We start from the raw sequence: 18,309 nt of genomic DNA on the forward strand, positions 1-18,309 counted from the left end.
AACTTGCTCATGAGAACTTCCACTTCTGGCCTAGATGAAGTAACAGGGACCAGATTTTTCCTCTTACCGGAAACAACCAAAAACTGAACAAAATGTGTAAAACAACCATTTGCAAGACACTAGACATCAAACAGCAAAAGACAGTGATCCTGGAGAGGTGGGAAGTAAGGGAGGTGAGTACTAGCCGTTTCCCAGCTTACTGCACTGAGAGAGTTTTCGGGCCATGGCTCAGAGAGAGGGAACTCAGGTGGAGCCTGGCAGACTCTCTGAACTGAGGAGCTAGAGCTGAGAGTCCAGGAAGGCCAAGGTAGCAACATTTCCAGGACAGAGTGCTGGAGAGGAGAGAACTCTGGAGATCTGTAGTAGGTCTCCTCAAGTATTCAACCTAGTACTGATCAGCACAGAGTGATGAAACTACCCATGGCTGGGGAACTAACCACTGGAAAAGATTAGAAGTAATAGTGCACAGGACTCACACAAGGCCAGGAATACTGCTTGTTCCCAACAGCCAGACTAGAAAACCTCAAGATTCACAGGGCACTGGGTAGGGTACCCGCAAGGGTCTGGCTTCAGTAGTCAGGAACACTGAGCCCTAGACTGAGAACTGACTGGGTTCCACCTTAACAAATCTTAAAAGTAAGGCCATAAAGGATCAAACTGTTTCTAAACAACTGCATCCCCAAACAAAGCTTAAAAACATTAAAAAAAAATATAGAAATGTCCAGCACCCAATCGAAAATAACCAATGAAAAAGAAGCAAGAAAATGAGACCTGTAATGAAGAGATCATTGAAACCAACCCAGAACTGACATAGATATTAGAATCAACAGAAAAGGACATTAAAACAGTTATGATGGCATTTCAAACATTAAAAATGGACATGGAATGTATTAAAAAGATACAAATTGAATCTTTAGAGATAAAAACTACATTGTATGAGATGAAAAATACACTGGTTGGGATTAACAGCAGATTAGACACTGCAAAAGGAGAGATTGCTGAATTTGACAATATAGCAATAAAAACGATCCAAGATGAAGTACAGAGATAAAATTTTAAAACAAACAACCAAAAACTGATTAAAAAAAAGAGCTATAGGACTACTTCAAGTGTCTTAATATGTGTGCAATTGAAGTCCCTGAAGGGAAAGACACAGAGGGTGATGCAGATAAAATATTTAAAGAAATAGTGATCAATACTTTCCCAAATTTAATGAAAACTATAAGCCCACAGATCCAAGAAGCTCAATGATCCCCTAGAACAAGAAACTTGAAGAAAACTACACTAAAGCACATAATAATCAAATGGGTTAAAACGAGTGATGATGGAAAAAATCTTGAAAATAGCCAGAGGGGAAAAAAATTACGTTACATGTAAAGGAACAAAAGATAAGATGATGGCAGACTTCTTGGAAATAATACAAGTGAGAAGACAATGGAGCAACCTTTTTCAAGTACTGAAAACTGCCAACCTAGAGTTATACACCCAACCAGAATATCATTCTCAGATAAAAGGGAAATAAAGACTTTTTCAGACTTAAAAAAACTGAAAGAATTCATCACAAAGGGTATACACAAAAGAATGAAGAGCTTTGGAAATGACAACTATGTGAATAAATATATGCTATCCTCCTCTTATTTAAATCTCCTTAAAAGCTAATTGACTGTTAAAGCAAAAATAACAACAATGTAACATGTGGGCTGTAACATACGCAAAATTAAAATGTTTGACAACAATAACACAAAGGTTAGAAGTGGAGAAATGAAAGTACTCTATTGTAAGGTTCTTATTCTAGACATGAAGTGGTATAATATCACTTAAAAGTAGACTGTGATAACTTAAAGATGTATACAATAAATCCTACAGCAATCACTAAGTAATAAAGAGTTACAACTAAAAAGCCAACAAAGGACATAAAGTGAATCATTTACAGTGTTCAATAAATTCAAAAGAAAGCAAATAAAATAAAAAGGAGAACAAAGAACAGATGGGTTGAATAGAAAACATACAGAAAAATAATACTTTGGAACACACCATATGAAGAATCCTATCAAATGTAAGTTGTCTGAATACCCTTATTAGAAAGTAGATATTGTCAGATTTGATAAAAAAGCAAGACTCTACTATATGCTACCTATGAGAAGTGCACTTCAGATATACAGAAACAATAGGTTGAAAATGTAAGTATGGAAAAGGCTATACCATGCAAACAGTAGCCATAAGAAAGCTGGGGGCGGCTATAGCAATATCAAACAAAAGAGACTTAGGACAAAAAATATTACTAGAGGGAAAGCGAGACATTTTATAATGATAAAGGGCACAATTCATCAAGACGTCATAACAATATAAGTGTTTATGTATCTAATAACAGAAGTTCAAATACGTGAAGTAAAATCTGATAGAATTGCAAGAATAAACAGGCAAGTCCAGAATTATAGTTGGAGATTTCAAATACCCCTTTCTCAATAATTGATATAATAAGTAGACAGAAAACCAGTAAGGATATAGAAGATTTGAACAACTATCAACCAATTCATCCTACTTGACATTTGTATAACACTCAACCCAGCAACAGCAGAATACACATTCTTTTGAATTGTACACAGAACATTTAACAGGATAGACCATATTCTGGTACATAAAACAAGTCTAAATAAATTTTAAGGGATTCACATCACTCATACTATGTTTTCTGACGCACTAGAGCAAAATTAGAAGTCAATCCAGAAAGATACCTGGAAAATCCCTAAATATTTTGAAACTCAACAGCACAGCTCCAAATAACTTAGGGTCAGAGAAGAAACCAAAATGCAAATTAGAAAGTGTTTTTAAGTGAATGAAAATGAAAACACAACATATCCAAATTAGTAAGATGCCTTTAAAGAATTACTTAGGAGGGAATTTATACCATTAAGTGCCTATATCAGAAAACAAGAGGTCTCAAATCAATTACCTCAGCTTCCATTTTAGTAAATTAGAAAAAAATGAGCAAATTAAAGACTAAATAGCAGAAAGGAAATAATTAATATAAAAGCAGAAATCAATGATATAAAAAATTTTAAAACCAACAGGGAAAACCAATGACATCCAAAGCTGGTTCTTCAAGATCAATAAAATTGATAAATCTCTAGCATGACTGATCAGCAAAGAAAGAGAGAAGACACAAATCACCAATGTCAAGAACAAAAGAGGTGGCCTCACTACAGTTTCTACAAATATAAAAAGGGCAATAAAGAAACATTACACCAGTAAATTAGACAACTTGGAAGAATGAACAAATTTCTTGAAAGATACAAAGTACCAAAGCTCATTCAAGAAGTAATAGATAACGTGAATAGCCCTACATCCATTAAAGAAATAGAATCTGTAGTTAACAACTTTTCCACAGGGAAAGCAGTGCCTTTAACTGCACTGGTGAATTCTATCACACATTCAAGGCAGAAATAATATCAATTCTACACAAATTCTTCCTGAAAATTAAATAGGAGAGACAACTTCCCAACTAATTCTATGAGGCCAGGATCACTACCAAAAACAAACAAAGATATTACAAGAAAAAAAGTTGAAGACCAATATCCCTCATGAACAATGATGCAAAATTTCTAAACAAAATACTAGTGAACCATACTATAAAATTGTACCTAGGAACGTATTAAAAGCATTTTATACCATGAGTAAGTGGGATTAATCTGAGGAATGCAAGGTTGGTTAACAAAAAATTGATCTATCATTATAATTTTAACAGATATTACCATATTAACAAACCAAAAAGAAAAACGATTCTCTCAGTAGATGCAGACAAAGCATTTAACAAACTCCAGCATCCATTACTGATAAAAATGTTCGGCAAAATATAAATTGAAGGTGATATCCTCACTTTGATAAAAAGTGTCTAGGAAAAACATACAGCTAATGGCTAATGGTAGAAAACTAAATGCCTCCCAAGATCAGGAACAAGACAAGGATGTTCACTCTGACCATTTCAATTCAACATTGTACTGGAGGTTCTAGCCAGTTCAATAGGCAAGAAAAAGAAATAAAAGGTATCCAGATTGGAAAGAAATAAGTCAAACTGTCTTAATTGGCAGATTACATGATTACCTATGTAGAAAATCTAATGGAATCCACAAAAAAGCAACTAGAACTAATAATTGATTTTAGCAAGGTTGCAGGATACTAGATAGAGATCAACTGTATTTCTAAATACAACTTCTAAATACAATTTCTAAATACAATTTCCAGTAACAAACAACTGGAAATTGAAATTTAAAAATATCTTTTACAATAATATCAAAAATATTAAATACTTAAAGATAAATCTGACAAAAGATACATATACTGGAAACTACAAACCACACCTGAGAAAAATTAATAAAGACCTGAAAAAATAGAGAGATAAACTGTGTTCATAGGTCAGAAGACTCAATATTAAGATATTAATTCTCTCCAAAGTGATCTATAGATTCAATGAAATCCCAATGAAAAATCCCAGCAGGCTTTTTTGGTAGAAAGTGATTCGACAAAATCAATTCAGAAGCTGACTCTAAAATTTATATGCAAATGCACAGGAGCTAGAATAGCGAAAACAACTTTATAAACTAAGCACCAAGTTGGAAGGCTAACAGTATCTTTCTTTTTTTTTTTTTTTTTTTTGTGGTACACGGGCCTCTCACTGTTGTGGCCTCTCCCACTGCAGAGCACAGGCTCCGGACGCGCAGGCTCAGCGGCCATGGCTCACGGGCCGAGCCGCTCCGCAGCATGTGGGATCTTCCCGGACCGGGGCACAAACCCATGTCCCCTGCATCGGCAAGCGGACTCTCAACCACTGCGCCACCAGGGAGGCCCTCTTTCTTTTATTTTTTTAACATCTTTATTGGAGTATAGTTGCTTTACAATGTTCTGTTAGTTTCTGCTGTATAACAAAGTGAATCAGCTATATGTATACATATATACCCATATCCCCTCCCACTTGCGTCTCCCTCCCACCCTCCCTATGCCACCCCTCTAGGTGGTCCCAAAGCACCGAGCAGACTTCCCCGTGTGATGCAGCTGCTTCCCACTAGCTATCTATTTTACATTTGGTAGTGTATATATGTCAATGCTACTCTCTCACTTCATCCCAGCTTACCCTTACCCCTCCCTGTGTCCTCAAGTCCATTCTTTACGTCTGTGTCTTTATTCCTGTCCTGCCCCTAGGCACAGGCTCCGGACGCGCAGGCCCAGCGGCCATGGCTCACGGGGGCAGCCGCTCCGCGGCATGTGGGATCCTCCCGGACCGGGGCACGAACCCGTGTCCCCTGCATCGGCAGGCAGACTCCCAACCACTGCGCCACCAGGGAAGCCCATGACCTTTTTTTTTTTTTAGATTCCATATATATGTGTTAGCATACAGTATTTGTTTTTCTCTTTCTGACTTACTTCACTCTGTATGAGAGACTCTAGGTCCATCCACCTCACTACAAATATCTCAGTTTTGTTTCTTTTTATGGCTGAATAATATTCCATTGTATATATGTGCTACATCTTCTTTAACCATTTATCTGTCGATGGACTCTTAGGTTGCTTCCATGTCCTGGCATTGTAAATAGTGCTGCAACGAACATTGTGGTACATGACTCTTTCTGAATTATGGTTTTCTCATACTGTTATGGCTAACAGTATCTTAAGACTTACTATAAAGCCACCATAATCAAGACAGTGTGGTATTGGTGTAAAGAATAAAAAAATAGATCAATGGAGTAGAATAGAGAGTCCAGAAATAAACCCGCATAAATATGGACAATTTTTGACAAAGTTGAGAAGGTAATTTAGTATAGATAGGATAGTTTCTACAGCAAATGGTATATCCATATAAAAAAACTTTGATGCATAAAAATATATACAAATTAACTAAAAATGGATCAAAGACCTAAATGTAAAATATAAAATTATAAAACTTCAAGAAGAAAGCATATGATACATTTTTGATCTTGGGTTAGGCACACATTTCTTAGATATGATACTAAAAACATGATTCATAAAAGACACATAGATAAATTGAACTTCATTAACCTTGAATATTCATAGTTTTCAAAATACACTGTTAAGAGAGTAAAAAGATAAGCCACAGACTGGGAGAAAGTATTTGCAAATCATATATCTGATAAAGGACTTATAACCAGGGTATATAAAGAACTCTCAAAACTTAACTGTAAGACAAAAAACAATTTTAAAAAGGGCAAAAGACACCTCACCAAAGATGTATGGATGTCAAATGAGGACATGAAAAGATGCTAAACATCACTGGTCATTAATGAAATGCAAATTAAAGCCACAGTGAGATACGACTTCATATCTATTATATAAAAGGCTAAAATTGAAATACTGACCATACTACGTGTTGGTGAGGATGTGGAGGAACTGGAATGCTCATGTACTGCTAGTGGGAATATAAAATGGTGCAGTCATCTTGGGAACAGTTTGGCAGTTTCTTAAAGAGTTATAAATTCATGTATGGTCCAACTATTCCAGTTCGTCTAGGTATTCACCCCAAAGAAAAGGAAATATATGTCCATATAAAGATTTGTACATGAATGTGTATGGTACTTTTATTTGTAATACCCAAATTGGAAATAAAACAAACGTCCAACAGCACATGAATAGACAGGCAAACTGTGGTCATCCAGACAATGGATTACTACTTAGAAATATAAATAAATGAACTATTGATACATGCAACAAAGTAAACATCAAAATAATTATGCTAAGTGAAAGAAGCTACTCAAAATAGTACAGACTGTGTGATAGAATTCCATTTATATAAAATTCTAGGAAATGCAAACTAATATATAGGAACTGAAGCCGAGTTCAGTGGTAGTTACCTGGGTATGGGGAGCGAGAAGGAAAAGGAGCTAGAGGGAGTGATCTCAAAAGGTCCCAAAGAAACTTTTGGGGGTGATGAATATGTTCAACATCTTGATTGCATGGGTATATACATATGACAAAACTTATCAAATTATATACATTAAGTATGTGTGGATTATTGTATCTACAGTATATCTCATTAAAGCTATTAAAAAAAAAAAAAAGGAAACATGCCCAAGATCATGCTGTCACTGGTAGAGCTAGGATTCAAACCTTTAAGACATGTACTCCTCATCCTACACCATGTGGCCTCAGCCAATTCTGGGGACAGCAGGAGCTACGAGCTGCCTTTTTGTCCCAGGCCCCACTGGCCCAGGGGAGTGTGGCCCTTAGCACATCACCCGAGCTCCTGGATCATCTCCCTTTCCTGCCCCCACTCCCCAGGCAGCAGCAGCAGCTGGATTCCTACCTTTCCAGGGTGACCCAGCCCACACCATCAGAACTGGCCCACCTCCTATTGCTCTAGGACAGCCACTATTCCCTCTGCTTTCTACTCTGCATGGAACGAAAACAGCAAAGGTAGAAATGGTGACTTCCCAAAGCTGTTGGAGAAGCCAGGTCACCTGGGACAAGGTGGAAAAGGGGTTGGCTGAGAAGGCTGATGCAGGGCGTGGGATGAGGGTGTGTCTGGGTTCTGCTGGGTGTGCAAGGAGCATGCGGGCAGTGTCTGGAAGCTCACACATCTGCAGGCAGAGTCCACAGGACAGTGCTGATGCAGGAGAGCAAGGAAAATGTCTGGGAAACACTGTTTTGAGCCCAACCTTGTCTCTGCCCATCCCACCCTCAACTTCCACATCTAGTACTGAGAAAAACAGTGATGAAGGTTTACAGAAAGCACAACATTTCATTGCAGGCCCTCCAGTGACTCTGGTACACCTGTGGCAAAGAACTTTCCACATTAAGGATGTTATATTTTGTTTACCTCCAACTATTCCTCAATAAAAATCCTTAAAAGGGTGAGAGACCTTCAAGATGGCAGAGGAGTAAGACGTGGAGATCACCTTCCTCCCCACAAATACATCAGAAATACATCTACATGTGGAACAACTCCTACATAACACCTACTGAACGCTGGCAGAAGATATCAGACATCCCAAAAGGGAAAAAACTCCCCACGTAGCTCGGTAGGGCAAAAGAAAAAACAGAGACAAAAGAATAGGGATGGGACCTGCACCTCTGGGAGGGAGCTGTGAAGGAGGAAAGGTTTCCACACACTAGGAAGCCCCTTCACTGGCGGAGATGACGAGGCGGAAGCTTCGGAGCCGCGCAGGAGAGCGCAGCCACAGGGGTGCGGAGGGCAAAGCGGAGAGATTCCCGCACAGAGGATCGGTGCCGACCGGCACTCACCAGCCTGACAGGCTTGTCTGCTCACTCGCCGGGGCCGGCAGGGGCTGGCAGCTGAGGGTCCGGCTTTGCAGGTCAGATCCCAGGGAGAGGACTGGGGATGGCTGCGTGAACACAGCCTGAAGGGGGCTAGCGCGCCACAGCTAGCCAGGAGGGAGTCCAGGGAAAAGGTCTGGAACTGCCGAAGAGGCAAGAGACCATTGTTTCGGGGTGCACGAGGAGAGGGGATTCAGAGCACCGCCTAAACGAGCTCCAGAGACGGGAGTGAGTTGCGGCTATCGGCACGGTCACCAGAGACAGGCGTGAAACGCTAAAGCTGCTGCTGCAGCCACCAAGAAGCCTGTGTGCAAGCACAGGGCACTATCCATATCCCACTTCCGGGGAGCCTGTGCAGCCCGCCACTGCCAGGGTCCTGTGATCCAGGGAAAACTTGCCTGGGAGAACACACACAGAGCACCTCAGGCTGTTGCAACGTCATGCTGGCCTCTGCCGCAGCAGGCTGCCCCGCATTCCGTACACCTCCCTCCCCCTGGCCTGAGGGAGCCAGAGCCCGATAATCAGCTGCTCCTTTAACCCCGTCCTGTCTGGGCTGGGAACAGACACCCTCCGGTGACCTACACGCAGAGGCGGGGCCAAATCCAAAGCTGAACCCAAGGAGCTGTGCGAACAAAGAACAGAAAGGGAAATCTCTCCCAGCAGCCTCAGGAGCAGCGGATTAAATCTCCACAGTCAACTTGATGTACCCTGCATATGTGGAATACCTGAACAGACAATGAATCATCCCAAAATTGAGGAGGTGGACATTGGGAGTAGCTGTAGACTTGGGGTTTGCTGTCTGCATCTAATTTGTTTCTGGTTTCATATTTACCTTAGTTTAGTATTTAGAGTTTATTATCCTTGGTAGATTTGTTTATTGATTTGGTTGCTCTCTTCCTTTTTTCTTATATATAGATATATATATTTTTTCCTTTTTCTCTTTTTGTGAGTGTGTATGTGTATGGTTCTTTGTATGATTTTATCTGTATAGCTTTGCTTTTACCATTTGTCCCAGAGTTCTGTTTGGCCGTTTTATGGGGGGTTCTTTTTGTATAATTTTTAGCACTTGTTATCATTGGTAGATTTGTTTTTTGGTTTGGTTGCTCTCTTCTTTCTTTCTTCTTTTTTTTCTTTTTAATTTTTAATACTTTTAAAATTTTTTATTTCAATAACTTTATTATTTTTTCTTTCTTTCTTTCTTTCTTTCTTTTCTTCTATCTTTTTTTCTGAGCCATGTGGCTGACAGGGTCTTGGTGCTCTGGCCGGGTGTCAGGCCTGTGCCTCTGAGGTGGGACAGCTGAATTGAGGACACTGGTCCACCAGAGACCTCCCAGATCCATGAAATATCAAATGGCGAAAGCTCTCCCAGAGATCTCCATCTAAACACTAAGACCCAGCTCCACTCAACGACCAGCAAGCTACAGTGCTGGACACCCTATGCCAAACAACTAGCAAGACAGGAACACAACCCCACCCATTAGCAGAGAGGCTGCCTAAAATCATAATAAGTTCACAGACACCCCAAACACACAATCGGATGCAGTCCTGCCCACCAGAAAGACAAGATCCAGCCTCATCCACTGGAACACAGGCACCACTCCCATCCACCAGGAAGCTTACACAACCCACTGAACCAACCTTAGCCACTGGGGACAGACACCAAAAACAACAGGAACAATGAACCTGCAGCCTGCAAAAAGGAGACCCCAAACACAGTAAGTTAAGCAAAATGAGAAGACAGAGAAACACACAGCAGATGAAGGAGCAAGGCAAAAACCCACCAGACCTAACAAATGAAGAGGAAATAGGCAGTCTACCTGAAAAAGAATTCAGAATAATGATAGTAAAGGTGATCCAAAATCTTGGAAACAGAATGGAGAAAATACAAGAAACGTTTAACAAGGACCTAGAAGGACTAAAGAGCAAGCAAACAAGGATGAACAACACAAAAAATGAAATGAAAAATTCTCCAGAAGGAATCAATAGTGGAATAACTGAGGCAGAAGAATGGATAAGTGACCTGGAAGATAAAATAGTGGAAATAACGAATGCAGAGCAGAATAAAGAAAAAAGAATGAAAAGAACTGAGGACAGTCTCAGAGACCTCTGGGACAACATTAAATGCACCAACATTCGAATGATAGGGGTCCCAGAAGAAGAAGAGAAAAAGAAAGGGACTGAGAAACTATTTGAAGAGATTATGATTGAAAACTTCCCTAGTATGGGAAAGGAAATAGTTAATCAAGTCCAGAAAGCGCAGAGAGGCCCATACAGGATAAATCCAAGGAGAAACATGCCAAGACACATATTAATCAAACTATCAAAAATTAAACACAAAGAAAAAATATTAAAAGCAGCAAGGGAAATACAACAAATAACATACAAGGGAATCCCCATAAGGTTAACAGCTGATCTCTCAGCAGAAACTCTACAAGCCAGAAGGGAGTGGCAGGACATACTGAAAGTGATGAAGGAGAAAAACCTGCAACCAAGATTACTCAGATTACTCTACCCAGCAAGAATCTAATTATGATTTGACAAGGAAATTAAAACCTTTACAGACAAGCAAAAGCTAAGAGAATTTAGCACCACCAAACCAGCTCTACAACAAATGCTAAAGGAACTTCTCCAGGCAGGAGACACAAGAGAAGGAAATGACCTACAATAACAAACCCGAAACAATTAAGAAAATGGTAATAGGAACATACATATTGATAACTACCTTAAATGTAAATGGATTAAATGCTCCAACCAAAAGACATAGACTGGCTGAATGGATACAGAAACAAGACCTGTATATATGCTGTCTACGAGAGACCCACTTCAGACCTAGGGACACATACAGACTGAAAGGGAGGGGATGGAAAAAGATATTCCATGCAAATGGAAATCAAAAGAAAGCTGGAGTAGCAGTTCTTATATCAGACAAAATAGACTTTAAAATAAAGACTATTACAAGAGACAAAAAGGACACTACATAATGATCAAGGGATGAACCCAAGAAGAAGATAAAACAATTGTAAATATTTATGCACCCAACATGGGAGCACCTCAATACATAAGGTGAATGCTAACAGCCATAAGAGGGGAAATCGACAGTAACACAGTAATAGTAGGGGACTTTAACACCCTACTTTCACCAATGGACAGATCATCCAACATGAAAATAAATAAGGAACCACAAGCTTTAAATGATACATTAAACAAGATGGACTTAATTGATATTTATAGGACATTCTATGCAAAAACAGCAGAATACACTTTCTTCTCAAGTGCTCATGGAACATTCTCCAAGACAGATCATATCTTGGGTCACAAATCGAGCCTTAGTAAATTTAAGAAAATTGAAATCGTATCAAGTACCTTTCCTGACCACAATGCTATGAGACTAGATATCAATTACAGGAAAAAAAAATCTGTAAAAAATACAAACACATGGATGCTAAACAATACACTACTAAATAACCAAGAGATCACTGAAGAAATCAAAGAAGAAATAAAAAAAATACCTAGAAACAAATGACAGTGAAAACACGATGACTCAAAAGCTACGGGATGCAGCAAAAGCAGTTCTAAGAGGGAAGTTTATAGCAATATAATCCTACCTTAAGAAACAAGAAACATCTCAAATAAGCAACCTAACCTTACACCTAAAGCAATCAGAGAAAGAAGAACAAAGAAACCCCAAAGTTAGTAGAAGGGAAGAAATCCTAAAGATCAGATCAGAAATAAATGAAAAAAAATGAAGGAAACGATAGCAAAGATCAATAAAACTAAAAGTTGGTTCTTTGAGAAGATAAACAAAATTGATAAACCATTACCCAGACTCATCACGAAAAAAAGGGAGAAGACTCAAATCAATAGAATTAGAAATGAAAAAGGAGGAGTAACAAGTGACACTGCAGAAATAGAAAGAATCATGAGAGATTACTGTAAGCAACTATATGCAAATTCTTAGAAAAGCACAACCTTCCGAGACTGAGCCAGGAAGAAATAGAAAATATAAACAGACCAATCACAAGCACTGAAATTGAAACTGTGATTAAAAATCTCCCAACAAACAAAAGCCCAGGACCAGATGGCTTCACAGGTGAATTCTATCAAACATTTAGAGAAGAGCTAACATCTATCCTTCTCAAACTCTTCCAAAATACAGCACAGGGAGGAACACTCCCAAACTCATTCTACAAGGCCACCATCACCTTGATACCAAAACCAGACAAGGATGTCACAAAGAAAGAAAACTACAGGCCAATATCACTGTTGGACAAAGATGCAAAAATCCTCAACAAAATACTAGCAAACAGAATCCAACAGCACATTAAAAGGATCATACACCATGATCAAGTGGGGTTTATCCCGGGAATGCAAGGATTCTTCAATATACGCAAATCAATCAATGTGATACACCACATTAACAAATTGAAGGAGAAAAACCATATGATCATCTCAGTAGATGCAGAGAAAGCTTTTGAAAAAATTCAACATGAATTTATGACAAAAACCTTCCAGAAAGTAGGCATAGAGCGAACTTACCTCAACATAATAAAGGCCATATATGACAAACGCTCAGCCAACATCATTCTCAATGGTGAAAAACTGAAACCATTTCCTCTAAGATCAGGAAGAAGACAAGGTTGTCCACTCTCACCACTATTATTGAACATAGCTTTGGAAGATTTAGCCACAGCAGATAAGAAAAAGAAATAAAAGGAATCCAAATTGGAAGAGAGGAAGTAAAGCCGTCACTGTTTGCAATACATAGAGAATCCTAAAGATGCTACCAGAAAACTACTAGAGGTAATCAATGAATGTGGTAAAGTAGAAGGATACAAAATTAATGTATAGAAATCTCTTGCATTCCTATACACTAATGATGACACATCTGAAAGAGAAATTGAGGAAACACTCCCATTTACCATTGCAACAAAAAGAATAAAATACCTAGGAATAAACCTACCTAAGGAGATGAAAGACCTGTATGCAGAAAGCTATAAGACACTGATGAAAGAAATTAAAGATGATACAAACAGATAGAGAGATATACCATGTTCTTGGACTGGAGGAATCAACATTGTGAAAATGACTGTACTACCCAAAGCAATCTACAGATTCAATGCAATCCCTATCAAACTACCAAGGGCATTTTTCATAGACCTAGAACAAAAAATTTCAAAATTTGTATAGAAACACAAAAGACCCGAATAGCCAAAGCAATCTTGAGAAAGAAAAATGGAGCTGGAGTAATCAGGCTCCTGGGCTTCAGACTATTCTACAAAGCTACAGTAATCAAGACAGTATGGTACTGGCACAGAAACAGAAATATAGATCAGTGGAACAGGACAGAAAGCCCAGAGATAAATCCACACACATATGGTCACCTTATCTTTGATAAAGGAGGCAAGAATATACAGTGGAGAAAAGACAGCCTCTTCAATAAGTGGTGCTGGGAAAACTGGACAGCTATATTTTAAAGAACGAAATTAGAACACTCCCTAACACCATACACAAAAATAAACTCAAAATGGATTAAAGACCTAAATGTAAGGCCAGACACTATCAAACTCTTAGAGGAAAACATAGGAAGAACACTCTACGGCATAAATCACAGCAAGATCCTTTTTGACCCAGCTCCTAGAGAAATGGAAATAAAAACAAAAATAAATAAAGAGCAGAAAGAGAAAAACAAATATCATATATTAATGCATATATGTCGAATCCAGGAAAATGGTACAGGTACTGGTTTGAAAGGCAGAAATAGAGACACAGCTGTAGAGAACACACATATGGACACCAAGGGGGGAAAGTGGGTGTGGAGGGGTGATGGTGGTGGGATGAATTGGGAGATTGGGATTGACATATATACACTAATATGTATAAAATAGATAACTAATAAGAACCTGCTCTATAACAAATAAATAAAATTCAAGAAAAATTAAAGGAAAATATAACAAGGAAAAGAAAACATACACAAGATGAAAAGACAACCCTCAGAATGGGAGAAAATATTTGCAAATGAAGCAACTGACAAAGGATTAATCTCCAAAATTTACAAGCAGCTCATGCAGCTCAATATCAAAAAAACAAACAACCCAATCCAAAAATGGGCAGAAGATCTAAACAGACATTGTTCCAAAGAAGATATACAGATTGCCAACAAACACATGAAAGGATGCTCAACGTCACTAATCATTAGAGAAATGCAGATCAAAACTACAATGAGGTATCACCTCATACCAGTCAGAATGGCCATCATCAAAAAATCTAGGAACAATAAATGCTGGAGACGGTGTGGAGAAAGGGGAACCCTCTTGCACTGTTGGTGGGAATGTGAACTGGTACAGCCACTATGGAGAACAGTATGGAGGTTCCTTAAAAAACTGAAAATAGGGCTTCCCTGGTGGCACAGTGGTTGAGAGCCCGCCTGTAATGCAGGGGACACGGGTTCGTGCCCCGGTCCGGGAAGATCCCATATGCCGCGGAGCGGCTGGGCCCGTGAGCCACGGCTGCTGAGCCTGCATGTCCGGAGCCTGTGCTCCGCAACGGGAGAGGTCACAACAGTGAGAGGCCCTCGTACCGCAAAAAAAAAACAAACAAACAAACAAAAAAAAAAAACTATAAGTAGAACTACCATACGACCCAGCAATCCCACTGCTGGGCATATACCTAGAGAAAACCATAATTCAAAAAGAGTCATGTGCCACAATGTTCATTGCAGCTCTATATACAGTAGCCAGGACATGGAAGCAATCTAAGTGTCCATCGACAGATGAACGGACAAAGAAGATGTGGCCCATATACACAATGGAATATTACTCAGCGATAAAAGAAACGAAATTGAGTTATTTTTAGTGAGTGGATGGACCTAGAGTCTGTCATACAGAGTGAAGTAAGTCAGAAAGAGAAAAACAAATACCATATGCTAACACATATATATGGAGTCTAAAAAAAAAATGTTTATGAAGAACCTAGGGGCAGGACAGGAATAAAGACGCAGATCTACATCTGAATCCTCAAGAATGGACTTGAGGACATGAGGAAGGGGAAGGGTAAGCTGGGACGAAGTGAGAGAGTGGCATGGACATATATACACTACCAAATGTAAAATAGCTAGCTAGTGGGAAGCAGCCACATAGCACAGAGAGATCAGCTCCGTGCTTTGTGACCACCTAGAGAGGTGGTATAGGGAGGGTGGGAGGGAGACGCAAGAGGGAGGAGATATGGGGATATATGTATACGTATAGCTGATTCACTTTGTTATAAAGCAGAAACTAACACACCATTGTAAAGCATTATACTCTAATAAAGAAGCTAAAAAAATAAATAAGTAAAATTAATTTTTAAAAAATCCTTAAAAGGAAAGACATAATATGTTACTTCTCTTTTATCCCATTTTGTATCATGCAAGATCCGTCCACAGCAGTGTGCAAGGTAAATAGTTATTTTTAAAGCAAAATATCATCTGTTTTGCAACCTAATTATATAGACAGGAGAAGCTCAGATATTTCATTCACTCCGCAGATTAAAGGGCAAAGACAGGGACCAATTTGGACTTTCAGTAGTCCATTTGATGTAACGGAATAAAATGCGTAATGTGCATGTAGTAAAATAGAACACAGAGAACAAAAGGCACAGTTTAGACTGTGCTGAAGAATAATATTTTAAAATACCTATAATTATACCTGCATGACTCAAAATGAGAGTCACATTTTAAACAATGGAAAATCAACTTTGCTCTATATCCACTGGATTTTCAGTAGTCACAGAATTCTGAACTTCACACATGGTGCTAAATCTGAAATGGTACAAAGTGAGTGAGCACAGGCCGCCTGCTGTGACCACGAATTTGCATTACTGCAGGTGGCTGGAGAGAAAGAAGTTCTAGAATCAATGAACAAAATAGGTGATAATTAATAGCAGGTAAGAAGCAGGTTCCTCATGGACTTTTCAGATTTCTGAGGTCACAGCTTCAAGGTTTAGAACATAACCCAGTCTGCCTTGAGACTATTTATATTTGAATATGTATATTTCAAGTCTAGACTTTGACCAAATGAAATTACCCACATGCCTTACTCTCCCACAGGAAACAATATACTAATTCACTCCTGAGTGACTCTCCCAGCTCATGTTCATGGTGCCAGGAAACGCTAAATTCTCCTAAAGTCACTTAATTCCTACAATGATCCCGTAGTGCAAGAATTGGCACTATTTTATACAGATGAGGAAACTGAGGTTCACAGATGCTAAATAAATCACTTAAGATCTCATAGAAAACAGATGCTGAATCTAAGACAAAAATCCAGAGCTAACTATAAAGCATGTAGAAACTCTTTTAACTCACTTTCCTATAACTTAGTGGTTCCCAAACTTTGCTGCATATCAGGATCACCTTGGAATCTTCAGAAAATATGGATGCCTGGCTCCCACTCCCAGGCTTTCTAATGTAATTGGTCTGGAGTACAACACAGGCACTGGGATTAGCTGAAAATCTCCCCAGGTGATTCTCTTGTGCAGCAAAGTTTGGGAACCATGGTCCTGCCACTTGGGCAGGTTAACCAAGGCCCTCCATCAGCTCTGTCAGGCACGCTGCCTGAAGCCCACAGCACATTGTATTCTTGTGAGGTGTGCTGGCTGTTCCCAGTTTGTCTATGCACTTTTGCACCCAAAACATGAGCTGTACACTTATCAACAGGTCAGCTGGGTTTCCTTCTAAACCTAATTATGCCACTTGTACTTGATATTATAAATAAAAATATAATCAAATATTATGTAAACCAATAAAATTTGATTATGTAAAGAGAGCTAATATTTCTAAAAAAGCCCTGAAATCAACGCTTTGGAAAGATGTGATTAAAATGAGTTAATTTTTGAAAAAAAGATGCTGAATCAGGTGTGAATGAGAAATTACAGAGTCGAAAAAATTTTAAGAATCTAGGGAAAGTCTATACCCAGTTAGCTGCACAAGTGTCTCTTAAGTTCTTCAATCGCTCAGAAGAAATTGAAAGCAAAAACCAGACTATTATTAATATGAGTGTGGTTTATAAAAGTCAGAATCTAAAGCTGAAAACTCATCTCAAAGAGAGAGCCATGGCTCTGTATCAGAAGACTTATGAATAAACACACAATTGTATGTTTTAAGCTGAAACTGTTTTAAGACATGAATGTATCCTTTTATATGATTTCCCCTTTTAACTTAACTTTCTCGTTAACTGACCAACACCTTCTGACAGTGTTGTATAACAGGGCTCTGAACTCACACCACCTGCTTACCCAAAAAGTAATTGAATGGTCTCTCTCTTTCTGAAACAGCTGCAGCTACGTAATTGAGAAATTCACTCACTGTTTAATATACAGCACACATTTCATGTGGTGTGACACGTAAGGTCTGATGTGCAGGCACACCTCTAGGATGTGGCGGACAGGGGGCCAGATGACAGGGGACTCTGTCCTCAGGGAGCCTGTAGCCTGATGGGGCTTAGAAAGCCCAGAATGACTGAGATATAAGGTGAGTAAGGCAGTGGCTTAACATCCCCCAAACTGCTATGGGACTTAAAGGAGAAAGATATTCCACAGAGGGGAGAATCTGAAAGACTTACGGGGAGGCAGCTCAAGGGGGTAGTAGGGTACAGACAAGGTTTTTTTTGTTGTTGACGTTATTGTTTCTTCCTTTCCCTTCCTTCCAAGATGAGACAGCCCTGACTTCAGTGGTAGGAAAGACTGAAAATAAAAGCACAAAAAGACGATTGATGGGGTCCCAATTGGTGGGGTCCCAGAAAAGGCAGAAGGGGAAAGGATAAGGAAGGCAAGGAGACGGGCGGAAGCAGACCTATGGGAAAGGGGTGGTACAGGGACAAGGAGGTTTGGATGCTAAGACGACAGAAGCTGAGGTCATAGCCAGACTGACTTTCTTCTCCTTAAACAGGAAGCTGGTTATCTGCTGAAAGAGGTAGAGCAGGGGCCTCAGGCTTCAAGAGGAGGTTGGGAACTGCTGCTCTGATGCAGGTGGTGGGAAGGCCATGAGACACC

The 18,309-nt window shown here is 39.3% G+C and overlaps 1 protein-coding gene across 1 annotated transcript in view; it reads right to left on the reverse strand.

Moving 5' to 3' along the window:
* Positions 1-18,309, reverse strand: part of KIF26B (kinesin family member 26B) — a 521,123-nt gene that overhangs the window by 62,116 nt on the left and 440,698 nt on the right. The gene's annotated exons all lie outside the window — the stretch shown is intronic.

The sequence above is a fragment of the Lipotes vexillifer genome, unplaced genomic scaffold (assembly GCF_000442215.2).
Source record: "Lipotes vexillifer unplaced genomic scaffold, Lipotes_vexillifer_v1.1 scaffold1315, whole genome shotgun sequence".
Classification (NCBI taxonomy): Eukaryota; Metazoa; Chordata; class Mammalia; order Artiodactyla; family Lipotidae; genus Lipotes; species Lipotes vexillifer.